Source organism: Cherax quadricarinatus, chromosome 90 (assembly GCF_038502225.1).
Source record: "Cherax quadricarinatus isolate ZL_2023a chromosome 90, ASM3850222v1, whole genome shotgun sequence".
In the NCBI taxonomy this organism is placed as follows: domain Eukaryota; kingdom Metazoa; phylum Arthropoda; class Malacostraca; order Decapoda; family Parastacidae; genus Cherax; species Cherax quadricarinatus.
The window spans coordinates 2310511-2322816 of NC_091381.1; the positions used below are offsets into that span (position 1 = coordinate 2310511).

The window sequence follows — 12306 nt, forward strand, 5'->3', positions numbered from 1 at the left end:
ATCCTGTGATACTCCAATACTGAAACTATGTACTGTGCCAAAACAAAAGCATTCACATTGCTAAACTCACAAACTAGTATTTAGTCACTTAGCCATAATACCAACTTACCTCATAATTTGTAATATTTTAAAATAAAGAATTAAACTAAGTCTGCCCGAAATGCCTAGCCATGCTAGGCGTTCTAGTGGTACACTCTGTAATTATTATTTTACTACATGTAAACCACACAATAACCAAATTCTGTAAATTCAACATTGTAATCTTTATAGAGAATAAACTTTGAATTTGAATTTGAATTACTACTACCATTACTACTGCCAATAGTACTACTGCCACTACTACTAATACTACTACCACTGCTACTATTAATAATACTAGTACTACCACTACTACTGCCAATACTGCTACTACTACCACTGTTTCTAAAAATACTACCACTACTAATAGTACTATTACAACAACAACAACTACTACTACTACTACTACTACTACTACTACTACTACTACTACTACTACTACTATTACTACTACTACTACAGCATAAGCCAGTTAACCTACTGCAGTGATATTTTGTACATCACACTCTTCTATATACCCTCTGCCCTTGTATTGTTAAAAATATATAACCTCCAGCACAAGTCACATACCCATACAAAAATACGTTATCTAAAATTAATGAAATAATTATTATATGTATTCAAATTAATATATGTATTTTGTGGCCAAAAATTATTTAGAAAAGTTAGCTTAAACTGACCTGCAATATTGCTATTGAAGATTGAGACACTTATGCAACATATGGGAATCTTTATTGAGGAAACGTCCCGCCAGACAGTGGCTTCATCAGTTCAATACAAAGTAGAAAGGTGTAAGGGGAGGAGGAGTTTGAGGTAATCAGTCCCTCAAGCGAAACGTTTCCTCAATAAAGATTCCCATATGTTACATAAGTGTCTCAATTTTCAACTTGTCGGTTTTTTAAACCATTTACTACAAATATTGCTATTGCTGAAGTCAATGTTCACGAGACAGGCACATGGAAGCACATGACTTTTTCCGAGAGGAAGAGGCCATGATGTTCCAAGGACTCAACTGAAGACCCGGATTTGGAAATGTGGGGCGAAGTTCTGGCGAAGAAGCCAGAGTCCAGTGAGTGGACTCCTGGGCTCTTGGGACAGTGAAGTAAGCCGGGCCAATGAGATAGAGATGTTCAAAAAACGCTCATCCCAACCCGGATATACTGGATGGAGAAGGTTGGCAGGTAGTAGGAGACCCAAAGTCCCAGAGGAGATAATGTTTCTTTGCCTCAGACTGGGCAAGCAAAGCCATCTACAGGCAACAAAGTCAGGTTGATAAGCAAAGGTGTCACGTAGCTCGATCGCTATCGCACTCAGATCAAACACTGAGGTCCGGAGTTCGAATCTCCTCCGGTACGACTGGAAAGCAACAGGGACGTGTTTCCATAAGACACCTGCTGTCCCTGTTCACCCATCAGTTTAAAATGGGTACCTGGGTGTTAGTGGACTGGTGTGGGTCGCATCCTGGGATAAAACTGACCTAATTTGCGGGAAATGCTCAGCATAACAAGCAGCTTTCTATATAGTAGTATGTTATTGATGTCAGCTATGGTCTGTATACCTTGTACATGTACTGGTAGTAAATAAAGATATTATTATATTATTATATATTTATCTTATTGGAATCCATTTTTTAGAGTTCTTTCTTGAAGGGATATCCTCCAGAACCTTATTTACATCTCCCTTATTTATGACCATCTTGGTTGATTTCCAGCTCCTGGCCCTCGATTTTGGGGGTTAATGCAGCTAAAGCTTCTGAGCTTCTTTAAGATGTTTATTTCCAGCTATTGGGTCTCTCAGAGTGAATGAGGGGTGGGTTAAGGTGAATGAGGGGTGAATCAGAGTGTGTGAGGGGTGAGTCAGTTATGAGTGAGGGGTGGGTCAGTGCAAGTGAGAGTTGGATCAGTGTGAATGAGGGGTGGGTTAGTGTAAGTGAGGGGAAGATTATCAGAAATTCTAGGAACAAAAAAGATATCACGAAATAGCGAAATTAAATTAACTAAATCAGATGAAGCCCAACTCCCACCAACTGAAACAGCAAACAGACTCAATAATTTCTTCTCCACTACAGGAAAAAACCTTGCCAATAAAATCCCAAGCTCAGATACCCCACCCAATGATTAGCTCACTGGCAACTACCCGAACACACTGTTCCTAGCTCCGACTAACCCAACTGAAGTCTCCCTTATTATCAACACACTAAAAAACAAGACAGGAGATTTATATACCTTACCACCCTTTATATACAAAAAAGTGTCACAAGTGCTATCACCAATCATTGCAACACTCTTTAACAAATCCATTGAATCCTCTACCTTCCCTACAGTTCTCAAAATAGCGAGTCACCCCGATCCATAAAGGAGGAGACAAAACAGACTTGAATAACTATAGGCCAATATCCAACTTACACCCTCTCTCTATAATCTTCGAAAAATTAATTCACAAGCGAATCTATTCCTATCTCATCTCCCAAAACATACTCAACCCCTGTCAGTTTGGGTTCAGGCCTAATAAAAATACTAATGATGCTATTATACACATGCTAGAACACATATACACTGCAATCGAGAAAAAAGAAGTCCCACTGGGGATCTTCATTGACTTAGGTAAAGCTTTTGATACAGTTGACCATGGCTTGCTCCACATAAAATTGTCGCACTATGGTATAAGAGGGCACTCCCTCGACTACCTAAAGTCATACCTCAGCAACAGAAGCCAATATGTGTACACAAATGGGGCAAACTCTTCCACTCAGCCAATTACAGTTGGTGTCCCACAGGGAAGTGTCCTTGGCCCTCTTCTCTTTCTCATATACATAAATGACCTACCAAATTCATCGCAACTTCTCAAACCCACACTATTTGCAGATGACACTACATACGTCTTCTCTCACCCGAGCCCAGTCATGCTTGCCAATACTGTAAATACCGAATTACAAAAAAATATCTACCTGGATGAGGACTAACAAACTTACTCTAAACATTGACAAAAACCTACTTCATTCAGTTTGGTAACAGAGCTACAGATGTCCCTCTTAACATAATGATAAACGGATCACCTATCACAAAACTCACAGAGGGAAAATTCTTAGGAATCCACCTTGATAATAGACTCAAATTTCATACACATATACAACAAATTTCCAAGAAAATTTCCAAGACCGTAGGCATACTATCGAAGATACGGTACTATGTTCCACAGTCAGCCCTCCTGGCCCTATCTCACTCACTTATTTACCCCTATCTCACCTATGGAATTTGTGCATGGGGCTCAACAACAATAAACTATTTCAGACCACTAATTACCCAACAAAGGGTTGCAGTCAGAATGATAACAAATTCCCACTACAGACAGCACACTCCACCAATATTCAAAACTCTAAACCTACTCACCATACTAAACATCCATACTTATTACTGCACCTACTACATACATAGAACACTTAATTCGGATATAAACCCTCCCCTCAAACGTCTCCTTACCAACCTCAACAGAACACATGACCATAACACAAGGCACATATCACTCTTTGATGTTCCTCGTGTCCATCTCACGCTATGCAAAAACTCAATGCACATAAAAGGCCCTAAAATCTGGAATTCATTACCTGTAAATATAAAAGTAACACTGTTTATAAATTCAAGTCTCTTCTCAAAAATCACTTACTTACCCACAACCAAATAAATGCTGAATAATTTTATCTTATAAATTGTATCTCATAAATGTTTCTCATAATTGTACCTCATAAATGTTTAACCTCAGACCCAGTCAAACTTCTTAGTTATTTTTTAATTACATTACCTAATAGAATACTCCATTCTGCTGATTGCACAGCAACACAGTAAATGACCATATGACCAGTCTTTGTAATACTCATTTGTGCTTAATTGTTATCTGTTTACAATAATGTTTTACCACTAAATATATCATTGCTTAGTTAATCTTAAGTCAATTTTAAGCCTGCCCATAATGCTATGTATACAAGGGGTTTTGGCATGTTACACTTTACTTTATTCCATTTTTACTTCTCTGTATCATGTGCAAATTAATAAATAAATAAGTAAATAAATAAGTAACGGGTAGGTTTGTGTAAGATTGAACATTAAAATGGTATAAAATACCGACAGGTTGTTAGGTAAGACACATATGCAACAGTTAGGTATCTTTATTTCGAAACGTTTCGCCTACACAGTAGGCTTCTTCAGTCGAGTGACCACCTCAAAACTTTAAGGGTGATGGACTGATTACATTATCTTCAAGTCTCTTCTGCTTCTATCAACTTTTCTGTACTCGACTGAAGAAGCCTACTGTGTAGGCGAAAAATTTCGAAATAAAGATACCTAACTGTTGCATATGTGTCTTACCTAACAACAGGTTTGTGTAAGTGACGGGTAGGTTTGTGTAAGTGACGGGTGAGTCAGTGAAAGTCTGAACTGTATAATAAAATTATATCGTTTTTAAAATTCATGATTTAACCCCTGACACCGAAAAACACTCTCCAGTATATTCTTCACTCTGTAATGATGTATACAATCTCTCACCGCCACAAAGTTCACCCATGTCTTTAGCTCAAAGTATTTATACCGTAACTGCATAAATAACGCAAAGCAAAAACATTAATGGAGTTATCAAAAAAGTGGTCGAGGTCATGGCAAGAGCTATCGACCTCATGATTTAATACCAGTTTTCAATTTTTCTCATATATATAAACTGTGCAGGTCTATTCGCTTTCATTTCGAGTATCTGTGTCGGGATCAGTGTGTACCACAGTTAGCTCTGGATGTAATGTTGGATGGAAAGTTCTGCTGAATAGTGGTGCCTAACTATAACCAACTTCCCATCCACATTGTTAATACAGTAAGTGGTATAAACCTTGGTAACAAATACTGACAAGTTGGTTTAGAAAGACACGTAAGCAAACACAGTGACATATTTATTAGAAAACGTTTCGGTCCTGGAACCTTGATCACTTCCAACATACATGTATGTATGTATAATGTTCGCCAAGACCGTAGTCCTGGCACGGGTCTCAATCTTGCGATGACCCGTCTCTGGCTCCCGAGGGAGAAAGCTTTCTGCAATGATGCGACATATGCTGCTGGTCAGTTCATCTGGTGCATCTCATAATCGACAGCATCGTATGTACTCCTAACTGTTGACACTAGCGAGGAGGAGGATATGTCGTTATCACGGGCAACAGCTTGTCTGGTTCGTTGACTCCATGGTACACTAGTGTGGCCGCAGTCATCTCTGGGTCCTCTTCGGGAGGGGATTAGTAAGTAAGTAAGTAAGTAAATTTATTCAGGTATACACAATACAGTTACATAGAATTATCATACATAGCAGCATATGTGTAGAGAACCTAGGATAACCCAAAAAAGTCAGACAGAGTGACTTATTTCCATTGGGGTCCTTTTACCTTATTATTATAATATAAAGGTTATAATTTCTTATTATTCTATAATGAAGATAACATCTTATTATCATACTAAAAAGACTATCTACTACACGAGGGTCATTAAGACTATCTACAATACGAGGGTCATTAAGACTATCTACTACCCGAGGGTCATTACGACTATCTACAATACGAGGGTCATTACTAGGGATAAGGTAAAATTTACACGTATTTTAGCTAAAAAACAGAAAATCATTCCCCTCCCTTTCTGTTGCTTCATTCATTAGACACTTTTTGGCAGTCTTCTTGAACTGGTTCAAGCTATGACTGGCCTTGACATTTGTGGGTAGTCTGTTCCATTCCTTTATTGCTGTACAATAAAAGGTGTTTGAAGCCTGGCCACTGACTGTGGGTACTACAAAGTTGTGCTCTCTCCCCCTAGTACTATGATTGCTGCGGTTCCCAACCTTGACAAAATTGACAGCAAGATATTCTGGACACTGTTTGTGAGCAATTTTATAAACATGATTTAGCTTCAGTTGTTTTACTCTGTCTTCAACATTCAGCATATCCAACTGCTGTAATTCATCCTGGCCTACATGTTCTCTTGGTCCCAGCCCCAGGATGAATCTTACGATTTTGTTCTGGGTGATTTGCAGTCTATCTTTCAGTTTTTTTGTCAAGGCAGAGTACCAAGAAGAGCAAGCGTAATCCATATGGCATTGTATAAGGGCTAGACATAGGGTCCTGCGAGCCTCAGTAGGTAGACACTGTGCTTGTCTATACAGGAACTTCAGCCTGGCATTCGCTTTCTTTACTACACTGTTCCCTATCAATTCTCCTGACATGCATGGGTCAAAGGGGATTCCCAGATATTTAACTGATGAAACCAAAGTGATGGACTCCCCATTACACTGAACATTAAAATTATTTACCCTTCTCAGTTTATGTTTCGTTCCAAAGAGAATGGCTTCAGTTTTCCCTAGGTGTAATGATAGTTTGTTGTCTACTAACCATTTGCTGCAGGACTCCAGTTCCAGTGTTAAAACATTAGCAATATCTTGTGGGTCTTTACCTGTCACTAACAGAGCACTGTCATCTGCATACAGTAGGAGTTTGCACTTGACACTGATAGGCATATCATTGACATAACATAAGAATAGTAAGGGACCCAGAATACTACCTTGGGGAACTCCACATGTTATCGGCAGGGGTTCTGATTCCGTTTTGTTGATTTTGACTATTTGTCTCCTGTTGCTAAGGTAGGACTTAAACCAGTCTACAGAACCTATACCGATAGATTGAAGTTTATTACATAATATATTGTGGTTGACAGTATCGAAGGCCTTTTGCAGGTCTAAGGTTACCATACCTATGAGGTTCCCTTTTGACATTTCAGTTCTCAGGTAATCCATCAGATTAATAAGGGAGGTATCGGTTGAGTAGGATCTTCTAAAGCCCGATTGATAGCTATGGAGAATGCTGTTGTCATTAAGGTACTTAACTACTTGAGAATACACCGCCCTCTCCAGAATTTTAGATATTATACTGAGTATACTAACAGGTCTATAGTTGCTTACATCAGACCTATTATTTTTCTTGAAGATAGGAGTAACTCTGGCCTCCTTGAACCCCTCCGGTACGGTATTAGTGGTGATAGATTTATTATGTGAGCAATAGGGATTGACAGTTCAAAAGCACCATCTTTTAGGAACTTAGATGGGATGTTATCAGGGCCTGTGCTCTTAGTTGGGTTTAACCTGCTTAGTTCTTTTTGAATGAAGTCATGAGATACACTTACTAGTTGACAACTGTTTGGGGTTACCCCTTTATTGGTATAGTATGTTTGAAACTTATCAGAGTCTGTGTTAAAGGTATTTGATGCAGCTGGTAGTTTACTTACTAGTGTTGATGCAACAGACGTGTAGTAGGAATTAAAGCAATTTGCCACCTTAGATGTTTCGTGGCATACCTCATTATCGATAGTGAGTACTATGTTAGACCTATCTACTGGCTTATGGCTATATCCCAACTGTTTTAGTTGTTGCCAGAGCTTTCTGGGGTTATGCTTATATTCTTCAATTTTTGAGCAATAGTGCTTTGCCTTTGCTCCTTTTATAAGCCTCTGTACTCTGTTCCTCACCCTTTGGAATTCATTAAGTGCTGCAATATCCTGTCTGTTTGCTTTAAATCTTTTTAGCAGCTGGTCTCTGAATTTCATATTATCTAATATCTCAGTAGTCATCCAGGGTTCAGTTCTTCGTTTAATCCTAACCTCTTTAACTGGTGCAATATTATTAAGAATGGTAGTGAACATTGTTTTGAATTTTTCCCAGGCATCGTTTACGTCCGTGCAACTTGTTATCTCTGTCCAGTCACAATTGTGTACCCTATTTACCAGTGTTTCTTTACTGTAGTTTCTAGTTGACCTCATTTTTATTGTCCTGTGTAGGCCTATCCTATCCCTAGTGATTTTCCTGGTGCAGTAAATGATGAAATGATCACTAAGACCTGTGGTAATGACGCCTGACTGACTAATGTTCTCAGCGCGGTTGCAAAGTATGTGGTCAATTAGGGTGGCTGAGAACTGTGTGATCCGGGTTGGTTTATTAATTAGTTGGGTGTAGCTATTTAATCCTAGAATTTGCTTATACCTTTTGCATAGCCCGTTATTCTGTTGTTGAAAACAGATATTGAAGTCGCCCAGTATTATTGTTTCGCAATTGCTTTCAACTCCGGACAAGACTCTGGAAAAGTCTTCTAAGAACTGGTCCTGGGTAGGAGGGCGGTAACTAGTTCCTACTAAGATGGGTTTGGTCTTGGGAAGCAGCACTTCAAACCATAGAATCTCCAGTTTATTGTTATTTAAATCAGGTCTTGGGTTGTATGCTAAGTCATTTCTAATGTAGGCACATACTCCACCGCCCTTTCTGTTCCTATCTAAGCGTTTTATATTGTAACCTTCTATTTTGACCTCGTCGTCAGTCACCGTATCATCCAACCAAGATTCAGAGATGGTTATAACTGCCGCCCTAATTTTGTTAGCTAGAATCCTAATCTCTGCCAATTTAGGAAGAAGTGATCTTGCATTGACATGAATAAAGTGAAGGCCTGTTTTCATAAAACAATCATAATCATCAATATATGACAATGGGTCATTTGTATTAAAATTAGGTAAATCAATGTCATCACTGCTAAAGGGTAACTGTGCCAAAGTGCATTTGTTACACACAAAATGAATTCTGGCACCGTTGCTATAATTGTACATACATCCATCATGCACCCACCCCTTACACATTTTACATAAGGTGCCTTTTCTGTTTTTCATGCGTACTTTAGTACAGTGTATGCATCTGTTTGGTAGTGTTTGAGATAATAATGGCTGTATTGTCTCACATTGACCTATGTATGCATTACATATGGAGTTAAGGTTATCATCCCTAGCTACTAGACCGTCATTATTGCCGTCATTTATCTGTCTGTTTTGCCTCTGCACAATAGTTTGAGGTCCTGGATTAATTTGGATATCACCACTTAAGAGCGCTACAATAAGAGCTGTGTGCCATTGTTTTTGTTTGGGTATGCGGTGTTGCCATACCTTGCGGCGATAGTGAGGTTTACTTTTCTGGTAGGATGGCAACTGTTGGGCTTTTACTGTCCAGGGCGCTGTTACTCCATTCACCTTTTCCAACCCCCATGACTGATTTCTTTCTTCATGGAATTGAAGAAGAAATATAAATATAATTATGGCAGCCTGTACCCCTCTAATGCCTGCCTTTTTCACTCTTCGCTCTTTTAGTCATATACAATAATATTTATTTCTCTTTTCCAGTCCCTAGTACACTTAGTATCTGCTTTAATTACACTGAATTACTAGTAAAATTTCCTCTTCAAAACCCTCTTCACTGCTCACTTTTCCCTTAACTTCACAAAACCCTTACAGTTGACCTCTTCAAAACCCTCTTCACTGCTCACTTTTCCCTTAACTTCACAACACCCTTACATTTAACCCCTTATTCACCCTCCCCTACCCACCTCACTTCACAGTCTGGCTTCACCAATTAACTTCTAACTCCTTTCCATTCTGGTAGACCAGAAAGGTTTAATCAGTGGTTTTATCCTTCCAAATCCCCCTCAATTCCATTTATCGGGGGTTGTGTCGTGTTGTTGTCTCCTGACCTGTTTTGCTAGTTGCCTGCGGAGTGTCTCAGTAACTTCACACTTCAGAAGATAGTGTGTTAGGGGGTGCTAGACAACGTGTTGGCAGTACTGGCACATCTCCTCAGCCTTATCTACCATCATCTTGGCTGTGGGAAAGCCCAAACGAAGCCGATGGATGGCGGTACACTGTGCTCTGGACCAGTTTCTAACATATGGAGGGGGTTCTCCCTGAGTCGCTGCTCGGTACCACTGTTGAGATGGGGTATCACCTAAGACCTCTTCCATAAGTTTCATTGCTCTGGCAGCCATCAGCCATTAGAGCACTCCAGGATGATTTGAATAGACTGACGCAATGGTCGGAGAAGTGGCAGATACAGTTTAATATTGATAAATGCAAAGTTCTAAATGTTGGACAGGTAAATAACCATGCCACATATAAACTAAATAATGTAGATCTTAATATTACTGATTGCGAAAAGGATTTAGGAGTTCTGGTTAGCAGTAACCTAAAACCAAGACAACAGTGCATTAGTGTTCGCAATAAAGCTAACAGAATTCTTGGCTTCATATCTAGAAGTATAAATAATAGAAGTCCTCAGGTTGTTCTTCAACTCTATATATCCTTGGTTAGGCCTCTTTAGACTATGCTGCTCAGTTCTGGTCACCGTATTACAGAATGGATATAAATGCTCTGGAAAACGTACAAAGGAGGATGACAAAGATGATCCCATGTATCAGAAATCTTCCCTATGAGGATAGACTGAGGGCCCTGAATCTGCACTCTCTCGAAAGGCGTAGAATTAGGAGGATATGATCGAGATGTGTAAATGGAAAACAGGAATAAATAAAGGGGATGTAAATAGCATGCTGAAAATTTCCAGCCATGACAGGACTCGCAGCAATGGTATCAAGTTGGAAAAATTCAGATTCAGAAAAGATATAGGAAAGCACTGGTTTGGTGGATGAGTGGAACAAACTCCCGAGTACAGTTATTGAGGCTGAAACGTTGTGTAGTTTTAAAAATAGGTTAGATAAATACATGAGTGGGTGTGGGTGGGTGACTAGCTTGTGCTGCTGGTTCTGGTGCAGTGCTCCATCCTTGAGTGGAGATGACCAGGCTGGGTGGGTCATTGGGATAATTCTGGGGGTGGGTCATTGGTCTAATTCGCGGGGGGACATGGACCTGCTCCGCATGGGTCAGTAGGCCTGTTGCAGTGTTCCTTCCTTCTTTTTTTTTTTTTTTTTTATTATCACACCGGCCGATTCCCACCAAGGCAGGGTGGCCCGAAAAAGAAAAACTTTCACCATCATTCACTCCATCACTGTCTTGCCAGAAGGGTGCTTTACACTACAGTTTTTAAACTGCAACATTAACACCCCTCCTTCAGAGTGCAGGCACTGTACTTCCCATCTCCAGGACTCAAGTCCGGCCTGCCGGTTTCCCTGAATCCCTTCATAAATGTTACTTTGCTCACACTCCAACAGCACGTCAAGTATTAAAAACTATTTGTCTCCATTCACTCCTATCAAACACGCTCACGCATGCCTGCTGGAAGTCCAAGCCCCTCGCACACAAAACCTCCTTTACCCCCTCCCTCCAACCCTTCCTAGGCCGACCCCTACCCCGCCTTCCTTCCACTACAGACTGATACACTCTTGAAGTCATTCTGTTTCGCTCCATTCTCTCTACATGTCCGAACCACCTCAACAACCCTTCCTCAGCCCTCTGGACAACAGTTTTGGTAATCCCGCACCTCCTCCTAACTTCCAAACTACGAATTCTCTGCATTATATTCACACCACACATTGGCCTCAGACATGACATCTCCACTGCCTCCAGCCTTCTCCTCGCTGCAACATTCATCACCCACGCTTCACACCCATATAAGAGCGTTGGTAAAACTATACTCTCATACATTCCCCTCTTTGCCTCCAAGGACAAAGTTCTTTGTCTCCACAGACTCCTAAGTGCACCACTCACTCTTTTTCCCTCATCAATTCTATGATTCACCTCATCTTTCATAGACCCATCCGCTGACACGTCCACTCCCAAATATCTGAATACGTTCACCTCCTCCATACTCTCTCCCTCCAATCTGATATTCAATCTTTCATCACCTAATCTTTTTGTTATCCTCATAACCTTACTCTTTCCTGTATTCACCTTTAATTTTCTTCTTTTGCACACCCTACCAAATTCATCCACCAATCTCTGCAACTTCTCTTCAGAATCTCCCAAGAGCACAGTGTCATCAGCAAAGAGCAGCTGTGACAACTCCCACTTTGTGTGTGATTCTTTATCTTTTAACTCCACGCCTCTTGCCAAGACCCTCGCATTTACTTCTCTTACAACCCCATCTATAAATATATTAAACAACCACGGTGACATCACACATCCTTGTCTAAGGCCTACTTTTACTGGGAAAAAATTTCCCTCTTTCCTACATACTCTAACTTGAGCCTCACTATCCTCGTAAAAACTCTTCACTGCTTTCAGTAACCTACCTCCTACACCATACACTTGCAACATCTGCCACATTGCCCCCCTATCCACCCTGTCATACGCCTTTTCCAAATCCATAAATGCCACAAAGACCTCTTTAGCCTTATCTAAATACTGTTCACTTATATGTTTCACTGTAAACACCTGGTCCACACACCCCCTACCTTTC

At 40.1% G+C, this 12306-nt stretch overlaps 1 protein-coding gene across 6 annotated transcripts in view; it reads left to right on the top strand.

The window, feature by feature from the left end:
• The window catches only part of LOC138855340 (lipase 3-like), a 120959-nt gene that overhangs the window by 9466 nt on the left and 99187 nt on the right, over window positions 1-12306 (top strand). For 3 of the 6 annotated variants that reach the window (XM_070104277.1, XM_070104282.1, XM_070104281.1), the window contains exon 1: window positions 4807-4932. The exons of the other annotated variants lie outside the window; for them this stretch is intronic. The gene's annotated coding sequence lies outside the window, so the exon portion shown is untranslated. Of the gene's footprint in view, window positions 1-4806; window positions 4933-12306 lie in introns of those variants that run through there. 6 annotated transcript variants of the gene reach the window in all.